This window comes from Cololabis saira, chromosome 21, assembly GCF_033807715.1.
Source record: "Cololabis saira isolate AMF1-May2022 chromosome 21, fColSai1.1, whole genome shotgun sequence".
Lineage (NCBI taxonomy): Eukaryota > Metazoa > Chordata > Actinopteri > Beloniformes > Belonidae > Cololabis > Cololabis saira.
This window is the reverse complement of record NC_084607.1, coordinates 29,165,560-29,181,858: the sequence shown is the minus strand read 5'-3', so window position 1 is coordinate 29,181,858 and position 16,299 is coordinate 29,165,560. Positions and strand designations below refer to the sequence as shown.

Genomic DNA, 16,299 nt, shown 5'->3' with positions numbered 1-16,299 from the left:
GTAAGAGAAACAGAATGAAAATATTTTGACAAATGCAAATGTTAAAATGCAAAGTTAACCCTTTAACACCTGTGTGAGATTTTTAGATGGATAGATAGAAGACAGAAGGATCAGCATTCTTTGTAAACAATTGAACGAGATTGTCCAGATTGGACGAGGAGACGAGCCTCCAGAACCAGCCAACCATGAGAGTGGCAAAGTCTAAACCACACCCCCTCCACCTGTAGTATAAATGTTTATGTTAGCCATGTGGCCGGGGTCTTTGGCTTTCGGATTTCATCTGATGAGGAGTCAGTGTTAGACCCTTGATATCTAGTATTCTGTACAATAAACGCTTCTTGGTGAATTTTGATCAAATCAGTTCCTCATTCCAATTTTTGAACACGCAATCAGATTTTCTTTAAATAGAATTCCGACATCATAAACGGTTTCTGATTTGGAAAACAGTCACTTCAGTCACTTCCGGCCAGCGGCTAACATGGTTTACATATCACATTTTGTTAATTAATAAAAGTTTAAGATGCTTGGTAGCCTTTTCAGTTGGTTAATGATTCATTGGACAGTGTTTGTATGTTAATCTCTTTTGGAGATGTTTTTTACTACTTTGGATTTTTTGACAGTGTTGCACACTGATAATGTTTCTCACATTATTTGTTATTAACCTCTGTTGTATAGAGGACTTGTTTACATTATTAGGCTTCTAGGATTGGCCTGTATTTTTTTTCATTTGAATCTCTGAATAAGGATTTTGCATTTCAGATGGAACTTCTAAACCTCCTATAATTTCATGCAATTGTTTTGTTTTTCTGATATAATGCACAGATGTGTCATAAATAAAGGAGCTTATGGTTAATATTTTGGTTGCTTATTTATAACATCAAACTGGCTACTATGGACTGAAATACTTGTGCTCAATGCTTAAAATAATATTCAAATAAGGAAATCTTGGTAGAAAGTGGTGCTTTGTCATAGTGACGTGTTTTATTAAAAGTAGGTCAATATCAACTTCATTAAGTTTGCATAATGCATGGTTTCAAAATGAACTTACATTTAAAATAATATTTCTTTATGTGAATTTTATATTTAACATTCACAATGACTAAATCTGGAGACAATTAATACATAATTCATATGTAAACTAGACAGATATATTCTCCTGCTCATTCCTGAGCACATATGTATTATATATACATAAATCTTCGTCTTTGAGTGCAAAATACATTTTGAAAACCCCCAAACTTTCCGCCTGTGTGCTTTGTGTGCGCACACAGTGTGGCCCTCTCCATATAGTCCTTTTGCAGATGTGGCCCCCTGCCTAATCTGGTTGAAGACCCCTGGTCTAATGTGTTTCCTTCCCTGGTCGGACAATTAACATGCTGGCAGCACTGACTTTTGCCTTTTTAAAGTCGCCGGTGATTATACGCGCGCCGTCCGGGTGAGCCTTCTGCAGTTTGTGTATTCAAGCCGGCTAGTCAGTTTTCAAATGTGAGGCATATGTTTCTAAATCTTTACAGGACCTGCCTAATGTGTCCCTTCATTAGCTTCATTTACAACCCCAAAGCCAAAAGCACTGGGGTGCTGTGTAACATGTAAATAAAAACCGAACACAAAGATTTTCAGATTTCATAAAATCATATTTTATTCCCATGAATCACAGAGAGTCTGATATTGAGACATTTTTCCATTTCATGTAAAATATTAGTTAACTGGATGATAGCAACAAAAAAAAAGAAAAAATTTGGAATAGAGCGATGTTTTCCTTTGCGTACCGGCCCCTCGTCGTTGAGACGTGAGCAGAGCAGTTGCTGGAGTTTTAAGAGATGAATTCATAAAGTATTAATAAAAAAAGGGTTTACACTTTGTTGCTACAAAAAAAAAAACAACTGATAAGATAAAATACTATATATATGACAAAAAAATAAAAAATAAATCTAACCCTTTAACTTGTTAGGAATTTATGAAGTTGTTAACCCTTTATAGGGCACTCATTGAAATACTTGGAAATGTACAATTTCAACCCTAGAATGTTATTGGGGGCTACTAACAGAGTATCAATTTTTCTTTTTTTTTAAATTCTTGATGCAAATCAAGGTCAAAGAAGTTACCATATATGGTTCCTTGCCCATCGCGAGTAACATTGTATCTAACACTGAAGTTACCATGTATGGTTACTTGCCCATTGTGGGTGAAATTGTACCCATAAATTGGATATGTATAAAAATACAAAAAACACATACAACATAATATTTATGATACTCTCTTCATAGAGATATTAGAACTTTTCTCCATAAATGGTACAACTTGACTTATAGGGCTTCTCTTTTTCTCCATCCATATATTTCGTCCAATCAGTCCAATCACCTCCTGACCCTCTCTCTCCACCAGCAGCAGGCAGGTGGACCATGCCATTGACCATGCCACAGAACAAGAAGTGAAGAATAGCATTAGAATTAATGTTGGTACTGATATTATGCTATACAAATCTGTGGCAACATCCAATGCAACATCCAATATTGTCTTATCTTATAATGCGCTATTTGTAAAACGAAAACACCCAAAGTATGACTTACTACATGCAGCGGGCATATGTCTACAAAAGGACACTGTCACTTGAACTAGTTTGACCATAAGGGGGTGTATTTGTAAAAAAATACACAAAGTATGGCTTACTAGAGTATCTGGCATATGTCTATAAAAGGTTCCTTAGTCACTTGCACTAGTTTTACCACACAGGGGCGTATGATCATATATGGGGTCACCATTATTCATGCTAACTATTTCATTGATTTCACTAATTCTGCACAAACAACACTTATCTTATCAGTTAGAACCATCATTCAAACACATGCTGTGTGAGTGTCATCAACTTAGCATTGTTAGTTTCAGCTTTCTGAACTTTTGTGTGGAAGAAGGTAGGAGCAAAAATGTGAAATTTCCCCTTCTTGAAAATCAATGAAGTTCCCGCTTCTCCAGGGCACTGCTGATTGGTCAGATGCCATGATGACACTGCCTGTGACAAAGCATGATCTGTGCTGATTGGCAGGATTAACTCACATGACTTCAACACCTCACTGAGAAGTGTGGGGAAAGTAGTTTTTCATGTCCACGGAAATTACTGTATATGGTAACTTGGCCTATAAAGGGTTAAAGGTATGAAGGGTTTTTCTATAAGATTGTACACTGATGGTTGCTCTCAGAGCAGAACCACCTCCTGGTTTTATGACCAGACTGATTAGCTGAGTTCTTTAGGTGAGGACGGTGAAGAAGAGCAGAGGTTTTGAGATTGATGTGTCCCCTCCTGTTTTTCTCTGGGTTTTTGGCTGTCGTAGATCTTTGCTGGGTTGGCATGTCGGATTAGAGATAAACAACAGAAAATATATGGCTGAAAGTGTGACATGTTTAAGTTTGTTTCCCTGCAGTTGGCCTCCCAGATAAGGTTCAACAGATATGGTTCAACATCTGCTCCTATAACGTACAAAACACCTCCCGTCTTCAGCATAAATATGACTAGATTGATGACCACAGTCTGCATTTCTCTCCTACCTGTGTGGTTTGAGAAAAGTGTACCTCCGGCTGAAAAACATTGTGCATGATATAATAAAAGCTTGTATTAACATTTGATTCTGTTCACTGGTTTTCTTACGGTACACCAGACAAACAGACAACAATGAACACGTAGATCTTTCAAAGGCTATCAGGGTGTTACGAGAATAGTCGTGGCTGATTTGTTCAGATTCAAATTTAAGAGGATCCTAAATATACTTTTCGGGCACAAATGCAATGTGTCATGCTCTCTTGAGATGGTTTCAGTATGTAATCTAGCTCAATCTTGCTGAAATGTTCCATCCCTGAAACAGATGTCTGGTTGGGAGCAGATGTTGCTCGTGATCGTGTCCACATAGGGCTTCTTATTTCACGATAGACTCGTAAACTGCATTTGTGGATTACACAGTGAACTGTATTCACAGACAGTAATCTTTGAAAGTCCAAGAAGTGATTTCCAGCTTCCAGTTTTTGATCCAGTGCTGCCTGAAGGCCCAACGATCACCAGCATCCAGTTTTAAAAATAGACCAGGAGATTCCTTCTGATCCAGCCCTAGAGGACTAGAATGGGAAATACCAGTCAAAGCTTTTATTTCCAGCACTGTCTCCTCTCAGGCGGGACTTCTTCTCTTCTTTATTCAAGCTGTGGCAGAGTTTGCAGATCCTCAGCTGCTCAGTGGGGTGGATGTGATGTACACTTTCTGCAGTGGTGTCGACGGAGGGTGGCGGTGAACTTGCAGAAGCAGCGCATTCATTTCTGGGCTGCATCTTCAGGAATCCAGGAAACAGCAAAGACGGAGCTCGGCTTGCAGCTGCCGTCCTGCACCAGGCGGCTTTGAGATACACTGATTAGCTTCATCCAGGCCTGTTTCTCCTCGTATGACTGAGCCGCCACAATAAAGGACTTGCAAGGTGTGCAGATCAACCACCGGTGCTTGAATCTGACCCCGTCCACCATGCCCTCCAGCTTCAAATCTTCTGAAAATACATAGAAATGATAGAAAAGCCTTAATCAGAGAGCTTTACAGTATCTAAAAGTATTTAGTGCAATAAGTGTTTAACAAAATATTTCTTATTTTCTCTGCCTAATATTCATATCATTAAACGTTGGTTTGTGGAAACTGATCAAACACAAATATTTAACAGAAATCTGTTAAGCACAACCACAGTTCAATCATTTTTTTAAATCTCATTTTGTCAGTTTATTTCTGTGACCACTTTCTTTAATCCCCCTCTTTCTAATCTTACCTTTTATTCATCAATAAAATGTACGTCAATTAATCTTCATACTGCACGCTATTTTTTTAAACGTATTGTCTATTTGTTTAACCAGACAAGGATAGTAAGAATATAGTCAGATTTGTCAAAATGAGGATTTCCTGCTTCATTAATTAAAAGATATTCTCCTGTTTGTTAGTTGGGGTTGATTCCAACCAGCTCCCCTTACCAATTTGGTAAGGGGAGCTGGGCCTAACAACATCCCTGCACAGTCATTTTCCTCCTCAGATGAAGCTTACATTTGCTTTGGAGCCCCCTAGTGTAAAGATGCTATAGATGCTATAGATGCTATACATGTAGATGCTTAATTAAAGCAATTAAAGCAATTTAAGAAGCAATAACACTTTAAATCTCTTGCACTTAAGCACTTAGCACTTTAAACGTGACAGTCACTTACTGGTATTAATTGTAACATGTTTTTATTTCCTATTGATTTTATCTAACTTACTCCTGTTTTTAAATGTTGTCTTTCGTCGCTATATCTTGTCTTCTTTGTTTGCTGGTGTCTGATTTTATGTTTTATGTTTGGCATTGATTTGCCACAGGGAAGAATGGTGGAAATTAGCCTATGGCTATAACCATACATGTTTACACTCGTGTTCATTAACATGTACAGTCCCTGAAAAAAAATAAAAAAATAAAAAAAATAATCATCACTGGGTTTGTATGTGTATATTTATGTATGTGTATGCATATGTATGCGTATATATATGTATATATATTAAATATAGTAATAATGCACATATGTATGCCTTTGGTTTCTACCGTCATGGTATCAATCATTAATATGTGTGCAGACAAGGTATAAAAAAAAAAAATTAAAAAAAACATGTACAGTCCCTGTCATTAAATAAATAAATAAATTGAAAATTGAAAATGCTGTATGCTATGCAGTTGCATGGCAAGAAACAGCTCTGCCTCACCTAAAGGGATGATCTTCTGGGTTTTGAACCAGCAACCGTTTCTGATGATGCTGCCGTACACCAGAACATCGTTGAAGAGGAAGAAGGTCTGCACCCCTGCTTCCTCAGGGTGCCCTCTCCCAGCAGAAGCCGACCCGGTCTGGACAGGGACGTCCCCGATGGACAGAAAGCATTTTCCACCACCTGGATCCGCTTCTGATGATCCCTCTCTGATGAGAGCTGATCTATTGTGGTCACCTGAAAGAACAAGGGGAGTTGACTTGCAGTTGCAGAGAGTGTGGAGTCCAGCCTTCCTTCCTGGTGACGCAGTCGGCCTTCCAGGTATTGACGGAGGAAAACGACAAATATACAATATATATATTTAAAAAAACAACCCTATAACTCTGGTGCAGGAACAGCATATATTTACTTTAGAATCTAAAGTAAAAGTATCATCTAAAGTTTAGATGATACATTCCTGTAAAGCTGTGAGGCTTTAACTGAATGCTAAAGTTCACCACTCAGAACAGGAATGTTGACATGCCAACCAGTTTCTCAAGATGACCAACCCAGTCTCATATAAAACCGTACCCTGGCTACGTTGGTCCAAAGTGCAGAAACGTAGAGGGGTTACAATATTAGCCCTTGAAACGTATAACTGTTACATTTTTCTAGCGCTTGAAATGTATAACTGTTACATTTTTCTGCCTATTCGTTTTGCGTCCAAGTCACGTGACTTTTAAGATTCTGGCCGTGATACCAACAAACATGGTGGACATTTTTCATTTTTGAGTGAAAAAAATCTATATTTTGAGTTAACAAACACGGTGGACATTTTTCATTTTTGAGGGAAAAAAATCTATATTTTGAGTTAGTTTCTGCATAGAAATGCGTTTTGATTACATTTCTAGCAATATATAAATGTATATAATCTCTTGCTTGCTCGTGGTTGCAACGTTTATTTCAGATCTCGTCAGAATAGTGTAAAACTGGAACGTTTTAATAACGTGAAATGGTTACATTTTTGGTTGCTGGACACGCTGGGAAACAAATCAATATTTTGAGTTAGTTTCTGCATAGAAATGCGTTTTGATTACATTTCTAGCAATACATATTTCACTTTCATAATATTCACTCAGTAAATGTATATAATCTTTTGCTTGCTCGTGGTTGCAAGGTTTTTTCAGATCTCATCAGAATAATGTAAAACTGGAACGTTTTAATAACGTGAAATGGTTACATTTTTGGTTGCTGGACACGCTGTGGAAAAAATCAATATTTTGAGTTAGTTTCTGCATAGAAATGCGTTTTGATTACATTTCTAGCAATACATATTTCACTTTCATAATATTCACTCAGTAAATGTATATAATCTCTTGCTTTCTCGTGGTTGCAAGGTTTTTTCAGAAATCGTCAGAATAATGTAAAACTGGAACGTTTTAATAACGTGTAATGGTTACATTTTTGGTTGCTGGACACGCAGGGAATAAAATCAATATTGTGAGTTAGTTTCTGCATAGAAATGCGTTTTGATTATATTTCTAGCAATACATATTTCACTTTCATAATATTCACTCAATAAATGTACATAATCTCTTGCTTGCTCTGGTTGCAAGGTTTTTTCAGATCTCGTCAGAATAGTGTAAAACTGGAACGTTTTAATAACGTGAAATGGTTACATTTTTGGTTGCTGGACACGCTGGGAAACAAATCAATATTTTGAGTTAGTTTCTGCATAGAAATGCGTTTTGATTACATTTCTAGCAATACATATTTCACTTTCATAATATTCACTCAATAAATGTACATAATCTCTTGCTTGCTCTGGTTGCAAGGTTTTTCAGATCTCGTCAGAATACCCTGGCTACGTTGGTCCAAAGTGCAAAAACGTAGAGGGGTTACAATATTAGCCCTTGAAATGTATAACAGGGGATGCCCCCAAACAACATATGAAAAATCCAGATTTCTATGACTTCTGCAACAGTGTTTCCTCTAAAACGTTCTGGCTGGTTAGGAGGGTGTAGAAACCTCTAGCTCTGAGAGCCTCCTGACTAATGGAACAGGGCCTATTTTGTGTCTTTTTTTGCATAGTTCACTAACGCCTTTAGCTAGGAGTCTGAATTTTTTATATGTTGTTTGGGGGCATCCCCTGATCAGACAGACGTTAGTTTGGTGCAGATCAGACCTGTACTTTTCGTTGGGCGGGGCTTTGAAACGTCACCTTTTCCAACATTCGAACGGACACCGTTGCCACAATATTTGACCAAACCAAGTAAAACTCGACCTGTGGCCTCCATATTGGGCTTAGATTGGGCTTGCCAAGTCTTAACTCTGTGAACCCTCTGCAATGCCAACTAGCTCTGTGGAAGTCATACAGCCACGGGACCAAAAGATCCTAGCAAAGGGCCTTCTGCATTGCAACATAGTCAAAAATCAGTCTCCCAGCTCAAAGCGTTAGTGAATTATTCAAAAAACACACAAAAAAGGCCTGAAAAAGGCACCACACACGGTGACCTTTGGCACTTCCGAAGGTCACATGGGTCTGGACCTCGGCACAGTGGATGACAGTCACCTCCTGATACAAAGTCTAGAATTTCAGCCTCTTAGCTCAAAGCGTTAGTGAACTATGCAAAAAAAGACACAAAATTGTCTTAGCAGGCTGAAAAGCAACAGACGCGGTGACCTTTGACACTTCCGAAGATCACACAGATCTGAAAATCCGCACAGTGGATGAAAGTCACCTCCTGATACAGAGTTTAGAATTTCAGCCTCTTAGCTCAAAGCGTTAGTGAACTATGCAAAAAAAGACACAAAATGGTCTTCGCAGGCCGAAAAGCAACAGACGCGGTGACCTTTGACACTTCCGAAGGTCACACAGATCTGAAAATCCGCACAGTGGATGAAAGTCACCTCCTGATACAGAGTCTAGAATTTCAGCTTCCTAGCTCAAAGTGAACTGTTCAAAAATAGACACGAAATAGGCCTCATAACAATACATAACAAACCTCCTGTGCCTACTGAGCATTAATAACATGTCATAATCGAAGGAGAACGAATTAAAACGGATGTCCTTAACATGAACCTATTGTATTATTGAATTATCAAGGACACTTTCGTGTTTTTGTGTTTAGAAATGTTAAAATAGTTATATATAAATATAAATATAAATTAAAGCTGCAAGCAGCGATGAACGGGACCTCGCGCGTGCAATTTGACTTGGATGATGATGATGGGGATGATGATGATGATGATGGGGATGATGATGATGATGGTGATGATGATGAGGATGATGATGATGAAGGTGATGATGGTAATGATGATGATGATGATGATGATGATGATGATGATGATGGTGATGAAGGTGATCAAGGTGATGATGATGATGATGGTGGTGGTGGTGGTGGTGGTGGTGGTGGTGATGATGATGATGATGATGATGATGATGATGATGATGATGATGATGATGATGATGATGATGATGATGATGAAGATGATGATAAAGATGATGATAAAGATGGTGATGATGGTGGTGGTGATGATGATGATGATGATCACATATCGGCCAATCAGCTACTAGTATCACTTCCGCCGTAGGCTCTGCGTTGGTGTAGCGCGGAAACATAAATCAGCCTGGAAGTTACACGTGTCATTTGTTGATGTTTTTCCAGGATTCTGATTGGCTGGCATGATGCTCTCAGCATGAAACAACTCTTTTTTTCTCACAATCAAAGGGAAAAACATGAAAATTGATGTGCAGGAAATTAACCCACTAATGTTGTGTAATACAGTGGTGTTTCTGCCTTAAGAAATGTTGCAGATATCATTGTGAAAATCGCCGTTAACGTCAAAACGGACAGTTCAACAGTGTGTGTGTGTGTGTGTGTTTTTTTTCTCTTGCACCGGAGCCACTCATCGTCTGCGCTCCGGGACCTCCCACTTTACAAATTAAGCACTGGGCCTTGCATATATTTATTACTCAAAGGAAGTAAAACAAGCACATGGTTCATACATTTCCGTCAATAAGATCCATTAAATCAGGGTAAAATAACCAAAATATATTTCTTGCTATGAATATGATAAAATCTGCTTTTCATGGCGAAACTATCTTAAAATATTGCAATTTAGACCGAGAATCAAAGAAATGGCAGCAATTATATTTTTCCTCCACAGCCGAAAACTTGAAAGTCACGTGACAGAAACGAAACCTAACGAAAGCTATTAAAATGAATGAGCCACGGAACGCGTTCACATCTCACGTTTTAGGAGGGAAAATCGTAACATTGGCCACGTTTTGCAATGTGGACCAACGTAGCCTGTACCACGTTTTCCTGTGAGACTGAATATTGTAACCCCTCTACGTTTTTGCACTTTGGACCACCGTAGCCAGGGTATTCTGACGAAATCTGAAAAAACCTTGCAACCAGAGCAAGCAAGAGATTATGTACATTTATTGAGTGAATATTATGAAATTTAAATATGTATTGCTAGAAATGTAATCAAAACACATTAATATGCAGAAAGTAACTCAAGATATGGATTTTTTTTTCACAGCACTGTCCAGCAACCAAAAATGTAACGATTTCACGTTATTAAAAAGTTCCAGTTTTACATTATTCTGACGAGATCTGAAAAAAACTTGCAACCAGAGCAAGCAAGAGATTATCTACATTTATATATTGCTATAAATGTAATCGAAACGCATTTCTATGCAGAAACTAACTCAAAATATAGATTTTTTTTCACTCAAAAATGAAAAATGTCCACCGTGTTTGTTAACTCAAAATATAGATTTTTTTCACTCAAAAATGAAAAATGTCCACCATGTTTGTTGGTATCACGGCCAGAATCTTCAAAGTCACGTGACTTGGATGCAAAACGAATAGGCAGAAAAATGTAACAGTTATACATTTCAAGGGCTAGAAAAATGTAACAGTTATACATTTCAAGGGCTAATATTGTAACCCCTCTACGTTTTTGCACTTTGGACCAACGTAGCCAGGGTATTCTGACGAGATCTGAAAAAACCTTGCAACCAGAGCAAGCAAGAGATTATGTACATTTATTGAGTGAATATTATGAAATTGACATATGTATTTCTAGAAATGTAATCAAAACACATTTTCTATGCAGAAACTAACTCAGGATATTGATTTTTTTTCACAGCACTGTCCAGCAACCAAAAATGTAAAGATTTCACGTTATTAAAAAGTTCCAGTTTTACATTATTCTGACGAGATCTGAAAAAACCTTGCAACCAGAGCAAGCAAGAGATTATGTACATTTATTGAGTGAATATTATGAAAGTGAAATATGTATTGCTAGAAATATAATCAAAACGCATTTCTATGCAGAAACTAACTCAAAATATAGATTTTTTTCCACAGCGTGTCCAGCAACCAAAAATGTAACCATTTCACGTTATTAAAACGTTCCAGTTTTACATTATTCTGACGAGATCTGAAAAAACCTTGCAACCACGAGCAAGCAAGAGATTATATACATTTACTGAGTGAATATTATGAAAGTGAAATATGTATTGCTAGAAATGTAATCAAAACGCATTTCTATGCAGAAACTAACTCAAAATATTGATTTGTTTCCCAGCGTGTCCAGCAACCAAAAATGTAACCTTTTCACGTTATTAAAACGTTCCAGTTTTACACTATTCTGACGAGATCTGAAAAAAACGTTGCAACCACGAGCAAGCAAGAGATTATATACATTTATATATTGCTAGAAATGTAATCAAAACGCATTTCTATGCAGAAACTAACTCAAAATATAGATTTTTTTCACTCAAAAATGAAAAATGTCCACCGTGTTTGTTAACTCAAAATATAGATTTTTTTCACTCAAAAATGAAAAATGTCCACCGTGTTTGTTGGTATCACGGCCAGAATCTTAAAAGTCACGTGACTTGGACGCAAAACGAATAGGCAGAAAAATGTAACAGTTATACATTTCAAGCGCTAGAAAAATGTAACAGTTATACGTTTCAAGGGCTGATATTGTAACCCCTCTACGTTTTTGCACTTTGGACCAACGTAGCCAGGGTACGGTTTTATATGAGACTGGGTTGAGATGACGACACGCGCATACCTTTACTCAAACAAACAAAATGAATTATTGACAGTCATTTGTGGGATGTTTCTTTCTAAGAGTGTTTTACAATGTTTGATAAAAAATAATGTAAAAATGTGTATAATGTGTAAAAATGTATTTTCTTGACTATAAGCCGCACCTGAATATAAGTTGCATCCGCTCTATTTTAAAAGAAAATAATAAAAAAAAGATATACAAGCCGCATCCGCTCTATTTAAAAAAAAGGATATGTAAGCTGCAGATATTTATGTTGTTAGATTAGATATTTACTACATGTACAGAGCGAGTTTGAACTGTAAATGATGTACATGTATGTATCTAAATAGATCCTTTCCTAACAGTGTCTTTTAACACGGCAGCAACTTTGCTGATTAAAACGGGACAGAACCAAGAGGAAATAACCGGTATTTAGTTATCTATTTATCTGTTTGAAATCTGCTTCTACCTGCTTCTATCTGCCAAATCATTCCATCACCCTGCAAGATCGGTCACGCCTACTCAGCATCACCAAAGTCTGCTCAAAAATCATTGGACACCCTGTTAGAGCTCTGTCTGCTTTTTGCGACCAACAAACCTTCCGCTCTGCTCACAGGATCCTGCACGACCCCGCACACGCACTTCACTCAATGTTGGAGTGGCTCCCATCAGGAGGCTGCGATGTCCACGCTGCAGAACATAGAGGAGGAGGGCCACCTTTGTCCCCAGAGCAGTCCAGCTCTTAAACAACGACCCCTCCCTGTCTCAACGGCGACTGACTTAATCCACATAGCACTTTAACATTAAGCACAAAGCACTTTTACTGGCAGTAGCTTGGATATTTTTAACTGTACACTCTATGTATGTATGTTGTCTTTTAATGCTGCTCCTTATGCCTTTTAAATTGCCCCTCGGGGACAAATAAAGTGTTAAAAAAAAAAAAAAAGAAGAAGTAGTGTACTCTTCTTTGCATTTATTTTGTCTTAGTTTTGATTCTAATTCCACCACGGTGGAGTCTGGTGTGGGTCCAGCCTCACCTCCATAAACAAATGAATATATCAACCTCATTAGGGACAACAGTTGATCTCTGGTGGAGAGATGGAGCCATGGCTGAAGCTGAGAGCCTCCCCGCCCCCAAACAAGGAAATCAAAAGGCAGAACAGAAAAGTATAAAAAGTTGTCTCACTGTGTGCATAGTTGGAACAAGACTAGAAACATTAAACTCTTACTAAATTATGTTTTCTTTTGCCAAGAACTTAATTTCTCTTGTTTTTACTGATCTTAAAAAAAAAAGAATAATATGCTGCAGTTCAACACGGAGCAGATGACTGTCAGTAAGGATTTAGATTTTGCCGAAAGACGACTCAGAGTGTCTCTGGTTTGTTGTGAATCATTGTTCAGAAAGGAGAAGAATGTGTATTATTTGGATCTTTTTAATAAGACTTTGACAAATCCACATGATTTCTCCCTCTGTTATGCAGGACAATAACCTAAAAAGGCATTTTATAAATTTGAAAACAAAGGCAATAGTTTGGACATTTTGCAGAACTCTGTATATTATAGGCAGCAATGCTCAACAATCAGATTCTGGAGTTCAGCCAGCTGCTCTAGATGAAGAAAAACCTGCATCTCATTGTTTAATGCTTCCAACTTGTGTTGGCACCCAGGTTTTCTTTGCAGTTTTGGTGCCAAGCTCAGTTCCTCAGCTCCCTAGACGCCTTGAACCTCCACCCGCAGCCGTCGCCACCACACCCAGGCTGGCTTCCCTATGGTCGGGTCATGGTTTTCCGGTCCCAGCGATCTTGTGGCAGAACCCAAAGCTACACCCTTACTTTTCCAAAATAAAGACAAACTGGTGTTGGCACTGGTGTCGTAGTTGTCGAAAGACATTTTTTGGTTTCCCTGCAGTTTCGGTGACATGATGCTCTGGAAGAAGCCACCGACTGCAGCTGCACAAACAGCTGAGGTAAGTCCATGAAGGTCAGTTACTCACCAAAGACACAACTTGGTCAAGACGTCTGCTGTACAAATCTACATTTGGCAAAGATGTTTCTGCCTTTTGGGCCTTTCAGATGAGGAAACTTTTCTCTTTTTTTATTGCAAACAACATGCAGAAGACTAATGGTTTGATATAAAACTTTGCTGAATTTTCTTTTGCCCCCTTTGATGAAATACGCTGTGCAACATGAATTAAAGTAAAAATTTGCAAACCATCATCGGTATTCAGTCAAATGGGAAGTATTTCAACATTATGTTATATAACGATGATACTTGAAGAAGTTCTTCATTAATAATTTTAACATGTTAAAGAAGTTAAGGGAGGAGAAGAGTTAGGCAGCAAAACAAGTTTTGTTTGAGTGTCTGAATGACACTTTACTGACAGGATAAACCGGAGCTTACAAAAACAAAGCAACACAAACAAAAACAAAGCAACACAAGCACAAACGCTTCAGGTGGCAAAAAAGTTCTTTCAAAAGTTTTTTATGTCCAGAAACTTGGCACAAGTTTTATTAAAACCCCACATCAAAAATGTATATTTGTTTTATTTTATTATTGTTGCGGCTTCTTATCTTTTGTTATGCATCCATATTTGCATTTAATGGATGTAACACTTGGGACAGTAAAACTTTAAGGCTTCTAATGTTGCAAGCAGGAGGCTCAGATCATCACTGTTTCCACCTGCCCGTGTGTGAGGAGAGTGCACAGCATCATTGTGATGCTGCACACCCTGCACTCTTTCTCCACCTGCTTCCCTCAGGGATGATGTGCAGGTCCGGGCCAGAACCAGCACACTGAGCCAAAGCCTGTACTCCTAGTTGGACTGCTTGATGAATATTTCGTCCCCAATTTTGCCCTCAGCCAACCCCCCAAAGTTCATTTTGCAGACAATTATAATAAGTGTGAAGTTAGTTAGTTTACTGCACTTTGGGAGTGAGTGATCTTTACACGTGTTTCTTATTTGATTTTATCGTTCTTTACAATGACAATAAAATATTGAAATGACGCCGTCTCACGAGGCTTAAAAGTCGTTCTGGAGGATATGGAAATGTAAGGCACTCATTTGTGCAAGGGCCGGTCAGCAATGACCCTCTTCTTCTTCAGCTATTGCCTCGTTATTCTCATCACAGCAGTGTTAACGACCTTTACCAAAGACACTGATCCAACACCGAACGTATTTCCTCTCTGTGATTGTTCCTATCCTCACCTCTGACCCCACGGATATCAACATCAAAGTTAACATAAACCTTCATTTCATTCACTAAAGCTTTAAGTTGTGGGTGCATCTCTGTGCTTTAATGCTTGACGAGGGTTTCCCCAACAATTCCCTCCTCACGTGAATGAATCAGCATTTGATCATTGATAGCTACTAATGTGGTGTCGTATAATAGATTAGGGCTCACTGGTGTCCAGTCCAGGCCTTTTCTTTTCACTTGTTGACAAAGTGGAGATCCTCTACCCGTCTTTGCTCCTCTTTCACAAATATCATTTTTGAAGCAAATCATCATAACAATCACCAGTCAGCATCACCAGTTTCAAATGGCATCATTGTCATCATCAAGGAACTTTGCAAATTGTGTTGAAGGGCTGAATTTCAATAATGGATGTGTTTTCATTCATTAAATGAAAATGACTGATTTGTATTTCTTTGCAGAAGCCATGTCAGGGTTTGTGTGTTTTTCTTTATACAATGTTGCTTGACTTTGAGCTGCAGATTTAAAAGAGTCACCGGTTTGATCTGTGTTTCTGCCTCAGGTCTGAGGAATGTGCAGCCGTCCTGCAACGACGCCTGAAATGACCTGTAGTAATGCACTGTACTGATGTAGATGCATCACACTTGGATTTCTGAGACCTCTGTACCACCCCCATGAAATAAAATAGATATATAAAAACATTTACCCAATGTAATAATAATAGTACTAGAAAAACATTATTCAGAAACTGTAATTTCAGTATCTAATTAACACTTTAATTGAAAAAAAGGGTTTTCTGTGTGAATAATTATTTTATATGTCAGGCATTAATGGGTCATTAACTGCACATTTCTTTCTAAGAAAGAAGAAAAGCGCTTTGTTAGTTTTAAGAATTCTAGTCAAGAAAATCTTCTTACAATAACATATTTTTGCTTAAAATAGGAGACGTTTAGGTAGATTCATTAACTATTAAGCATATATCTCGGGGGTGTTTTTGGATGAATGTGTTAATAAATGGAAAGAATGTCTGCACGTTTGAGAGAGGAAACTGCTGGAGGAAACACTGCAGATCTGCATTGCATCATTTTTCAAGGTTCGTTGATAATAACAAAAAAACGAAAGGCAAAGGAAATAGTTGCATATCTGCATGTCAAAGTCTTCAAACGTCACGTTGCTCCCAGGTGAACTGTGTGTGCCTCATGTCCCATGACGGCTCACTGGACAGAGACGTCTGATACAACAGGGACATCTTGTGGCTAAAACATGTGAAGTTACTTTCACCATCGCAAAGATGTGGACGGGCATGG

General features: G+C 38.1%; 1 pseudogene; it reads right to left on the bottom strand.

The window, feature by feature from the left end:
* Window positions 1-4,104: 4,104 nt before the first annotated feature.
* LOC133421569 (pleckstrin homology domain-containing family F member 1-like) lies at window positions 4,105-16,297 on the bottom strand (annotated as a pseudogene).
* Window positions 16,298-16,299: the final 2 nt, after the last annotated feature.